We start from the raw sequence: 5,413 nt of genomic DNA, 5'->3' as shown, positions 1-5,413 counted from the left end.
GCCTGGGTGGCCGCGGGGGGATTCGGGGCGGTCCCGCGGGCCGGCGGCCGGGCGCAGGGGGTCCGAGCGAGTCCGTCCCAGGCCCGGGGCCTCCCCCTGCGGCTTTGGGGTCCGTGGGTCCCCGCTGGAGGAAGCCGCTGGGCGCTGGACACCCGCCGTCCGTCCCGCCTGGCCAGGCCTGGCCTGGGTGGCCGCGGGGGGGGATTCGGGGCGGACCTGCGGGCCGGCGGCCGGGAGGGTCCGGGCCAGTCCGCCCCATGCCCGGCGTCTCCCCCAGCGGCTTCGGTGGCCCCGGGGGGGGTCCTCCGCGGAGGAAGCCGGGTGGGTGGGGAGCCGGACCCCAGGCGCCCAGACCCGTGACCTGCGGCCCGCGACCTCCGACTCGGCAGGAGCGACGAGGGGCTTTCCGGCCCGTCCCCCCCTCTCCTTCCCCCCCAGAAAAGGAGAGAGAGCTGACTCGGACCGGGAAAAGCTGCCTACGGCACCTGGGATTCCCAGGCGGTCACCCATCCAAGTACTAGCCAGGCCCGGGACGGTTTACCTTCCGAGATCGGACGGGATCGGGGGCGTTCGGTCCGGTATGGCCGTAGGCACCCGGCCCCGCGCCTCCTCGCCCGCTTTCCCCTGCCGACGCCCGGGCCTGCCGCACGGTGAGCCCCGGTCGGACTGCCCCCCCCCCTGCGGCAGGGCCCCCGTCTCTCGCGGGCCCGGTCCTTTTTTCCTTTTCGAGCTCCGGGGCCCGGGCTGGCCGCCAGAGCCCCTCCGCCCGCCCTCCCCGGCGTCGGGGAAAATACTGTCCCGGACTTCCAGTGCGCCCGATCCTGTCAGCCGGGGGGTGGGGAGGGGCAGTCCCTCGCTGCGGCCGGGGAGGGTGAGCCCAGGGCGGCTTGCCTGCCGTGCGAGGCCCCTCTCGGCCACCAGGTCAACCCCGAGTCGAAAGGGCTGAAAAATTTTCAGAGTCCCCTCCCGGGCACCAGGTCAACCCGTGGAATCGGACGGGTTCACCTGCTGGCCGGTTCGCTTCCCGGCCACCAGGTCAACCCCTAGGTTGCCGACCGGCCTACCCAGTGGCCGGTTTGCTTTCCGGCCACCAGGTCAACCCCTAGGGGTTTTAACGGGGGCACGCCCGGTGGCCTCTTTCCCGTCCGGTCACCAGGTCAACCCGGATCTCCCTCCTTCCCTGGGCGTCCCCTCCTCGGAGGCGTCAGGTTCCATTTCCCCCCCCCCCCCCCCCAGACTTCCAGGGGCCCGATCCAGTCGGCCGGGAGGCAGTCCCTCGCTGCGGCCGGGGAGGGTGAGCCCAGGGCGGCCTGGTCCATGTCTCTAGTGGGCCCGATCCTTTTTTTTTTTTTCGAGCTCCGGGGCCAGGCCCGCCCGGGCAGCCCTCCTCGGAGGCGTGGGGCGATTCCCCCCCCCCCCCAGACTTCCAGGGGCCCGATCCTGTCGGCCGGGAGGCAGTCCCTCGCTGCGGCCGGGGAGGGTCAGCCCAGGGCGGCTTGCCTGCCGTGCGAGTCCCCTCTCGGCCACCAGGTCAACCGCGAGTCGAAAGGGCTGAAAAATTTTCAGAGTCCCCTCCCGGGCACCAGGTCAACCCGTGGAATCGAACGGGTTCACCTGCTGGCCGGTTCGCTTCCCGGCCACCAGGTCAACCCGTGGAATCGGACGGGTTCACCGGCTGGCCGGTTCGCTTTCCGGCCACCAGGTCAACCCGTGGAATCGAACGGGTTCACCTGCTGGCCGGTTCGCTTTCCGGCCACCAGGTCAACCCCTAGGTTTTAAGGGGGGGGGGACGCCCGGTGGCCTCTTTCCCGTCCGGTCAGCAGGTCAACCCGGATCTCCCTCCTTCCCTGGGCGCCCCCTCCTCGGAGGCGTCAGGTTCCATTCTTTTTTCCAGACTTCCAGGGGCCCGATCCAGTCGACCGGGAGGCAGTCCCTCGCTGCGGCCGGGGAGGGTGAGCCCAGGGCGGCTTGCCTGCCGTGCGAGTCCCCTCTCGGCCACCAGGTCAACCCCGAGTCGAAAGGGCTGAAAAATTTTCAGAGTCCCCTCCCGGGCACCAGGTCAACCCGTGGAATCGAACGGGTTCACCTGCTGGCCGGTTCGCTTCCCGGGCACCAGGTCAACCCGTGGAATCGAACGGGTTCACCTGCTGGCCGGTTCGCTTCCCGGGCACCAGGTCAACCCGTGGAATCGAACGGGTTCACCTGCTGGCCGGTTCGCTTTCCGGCCACCAGGTCAACCCCTAGGTTTTAAGGGGGGGGACGCCCGGTGGCCTCTTTCCCGTCCGGTCAGCAGGTCAACCCGGATCTCCCTCCTTCCCTGGGCACCCCCTCCTCGGAGGCGTCAGGTTCCATTCTTTTTTCCAGACTTCCAGGGGCCCGATCCAGTCGGCCGGGTGGCAGTCCCTCGCTGCGGCCGGGGAGGGTGAGCCCAGGGCGGCTTGCCTGCCGTGCGAGTCCCCTCTCGGCCACCAGGTCAACCCCGAGTCGAAAGGGCTGAAAAATTTTCAGAGTCCCCTCCCGGGCACCAGGTCAACCCGTGGAATCGAACGGGTTCACCTGCTGGCCGGTTCGCTTCCCGGGCACCAGGTCAACCCGTGGAATCGAACGGGTTCACCTGCTGGCCGGTTCGCTTCCCGGGCACCAGGTCAACCCGTGGAATCGAACGGGTTCACCTGCTGGCCGGTTCGCTTCCCGGGCACCAGGTCAACCCGTGGAATCGAAAGGGTTCACCTGCTGGCCGGTTCGCTTTCCGGCCACCAGGTCAACCCCTAGGTTTTAAGGGGGGGGACGCCCGGTGGCCTCTTTCCCGTCCGGTCAGCAGGTCAACCCGGATCTCCCTCCTTCCCTGGGCGCCCCCTCCTCGGAGGCGTCAGGTTCCATTCTTCTTTTTCCAGACTTCCAGGGGCCCGATCCAGTCGACCGGGAGGCAGTCCCTCGCTGCGGCCGGGGAAGGTGAGCCCAGGGCGGCCTGGTCCATGTCTCTAGTGGGCCCGATCCTTTTTTTTTTTCCGAGCTCCGGGGCCAGGCCCGCCCGGGCAGCCCTCCTCGGGGGCGTGGGGCGATTTCCCCCCCCCCCACCCCCAGACTTCCAGGGGCCCGATCCTGTCGGCCGGGAGGCAGTCCCTCGCTGCGGCCGGGGAGGGTCAGCCCAGGGCGGCCTGCTTGGCGGCCGGGTCCATGTCTCTAGTGGGCCCGATCCTTTTTTTCCCTTTTCCGGCTCCGGGGCCCGGGGTGCCCGGGTAGCCCTCCGCGGTGGCGTCGGCCAATTTTTTTTAAAATCAGACTTCCGTGGGCCCGATCCTGACGGCCGGGAGGCAGTCCCTCGCCGCGTCCGGGGACGGCGAGACGCTCGGCCACCGGGTCAACCCGGAGGAAGCGGGCTGGGGGAAGAAAAAAAAAAAAAAAGTTTTCCAAGTCCGAAAAATTTTCAAAGTCCCCTCTCGGCCACCAGGTCAACCCCTTTGGAGCGAATGGGTTGACCTGACGGCCGGTCGTCTCGCGGATGTCCGGAAGGGGTCGCCCCACGCCGTCTCGGCCGACCGAGGGAACCACGAGGTGGCGCCCAGTTCCAGTTTCGTACCGCCGAAGGCGGGGCTTTGGCTTTTTCGACCTGCCTTTCGAGGATTGTGTGAGGAGATTTCTGAGGACAGGTTTTTCAGAGCCTGTGAGAACCGGAGCTCAGCCTAGGGGATCAATCCGAGTATTGTACCCGACCCTGCCCGGCGTGGGAGGGGGGGAGCGGGCCCGTTTGAGGGCGGAGGCCAGCACCCGGCCCTCCGCCGAGACGGCCCGCTTTGCCCGGCTCTTAGCTCACGGGCCCCGCAGCGGCCGGGAGCCGAGCTCCGAGTGTCGGCGCCCCCCGGAGGGAGGGGGGGCCCGCTCCTCTCGCGCCCGCCGATCGATGTGGCGCTGACGTTCGCGACGGGAAGGGCCCTTCGCGGGCCGGCACCCCAACCGCGGGGCCGTCCGGTGTTCAGGCGGATGGGGACCCTCTTCCTTTTCGCGTGCACGGATCCAGGGACCGATGGGGACTTCCCTCCTCGGGGCGGCCCGGGCACCTGCCCGGCCCTCCGTGCGTGGGGCCGTCTGGCCGAGATCTCCGCCGTGCGAGGTCGAGCGGTTCCGGCAGACCACCCAGGGGTCCGAAAAACCCAGGGAGCCGCGAGGCTCAGCAGGGCCAAACACGGTCGCGAGAGCGAGCAGGGGCGCGCTGCGGTCCCCCCCCGACAGGACCACACCACGCGGCGCGGGCCGCGGGAGGTGGGCTGGCCCTCGGCGTCGGTGGGACCCCCGTACCGCCCTCTCGCTGGAGCACCAGTAACCCCTGCTGCCCTCCCTGTCTGGGTCGCTGACTTCTTCTCTAGCGGGTTGCCTGGAAGGCGGTGGCGGCCTCTGCGCCGCGTCGCCACGTACAAAGAAAGGGACACCGGGAAAAGCGGGGCGAAGGGGGGGGGCTCGAGGGGGCCCGGCTCCGTCTGACTCCCGACATCCTTCTTCGATGCCACCCGGGGCACCACGGGGGGGGAAAGAAAAGCAGCGCGAGGGCCCCGCGCCCTCTCCGCTGCCGGACTCTCCCCTGGTGTCACCCGGAACACCGGGGAATGCGGGGAGAGAGGTTCGAGGGTAGGTGCCGGGAGGGGGGGGTCTTAACGGCCCGCCCCCCCGCCCTGTCTCGCTCTCTCTTCCGCCGGCTTTCGCCCTTGGGTGTAACCCGGGCCGCCTGGGAAAGCGGGGAGAAGGGGGGCTCTCTTCGGAGGCTCACCCCATCTCTTCCGCCGTCCTTCCTTGGCGGCTCCCGGGGCACTCTGCCGCGGGCTCGAAGCCGAGGGAGCCGGAAGGTGGTCGGGGTCCTGACGGTCCTCCGTCTCTCTCCCGCCATCCGTTGCGTGTCCCGGGGCCGATCTTGGGGGGATCGCCATCCCCGTCGGTCCTCCGCCTCTCGCTGCGTCGCGGGTCCCGCTCCTTCCCTCCCGGGGGAAGGCCGGTGGGGCCCGCTGGGCGGGGGTGCCTCCAGTCCTCGTGGCGGGGCCCCCGCTCCTCCTTTCCGGAGCGCGGCTACCTGGTTGATCCTGCCAGTAGCATATGCTTGTCTCAAAGATTAAGCCATGCATGTCTAAGTACACACGGCCGGTACAGTGAAACTGCGAATGGCTCATTAAATCAGTTATGGTTCCTTTGGTCGCTCCAACCCTTACTTGGATAACTGTGGTAATTCTAGAGCTAATACATGCCGACGAGCGCTGACCTCTGGGGATGCGTGCATTTATCAGACCAAAACCAACCCGGGCTCGCCCGGCCGCTTTGGTGACTCTAGATAACCTCGGGCCGATCGCACGCCCCCGTGGCGGCGACGATGCATTCGAATGTCTGCCCTATCAACTTTCGATGGTACTTCCTGTGCCTACCATGGTGA

General features: G+C 68.7%; 1 non-coding gene across 1 annotated transcript; it reads right to left on the bottom strand.

Moving 5' to 3' along the window:
* Positions 1–473: 473 nt before the first annotated feature.
* Positions 474–592, bottom strand: LOC135979874 (5S ribosomal RNA). The gene has a single exon (XR_010597112.1). It is a non-coding gene; the product is annotated as a 5S ribosomal RNA (ribosomal RNA).
* Between the last annotated feature and the right edge of the window lie 4,821 nt (positions 593–5,413).

This window comes from Chrysemys picta, unplaced genomic scaffold (genome assembly GCF_011386835.1).
Source record: "Chrysemys picta bellii isolate R12L10 unplaced genomic scaffold, ASM1138683v2 scaf1332, whole genome shotgun sequence".
Classification (NCBI taxonomy): Eukaryota; Metazoa; Chordata; order Testudines; family Emydidae; genus Chrysemys; species Chrysemys picta.
Note: the sequence above shows the minus strand (reverse complement) of the source record. Positions and strands in the feature narration are given on the sequence as shown.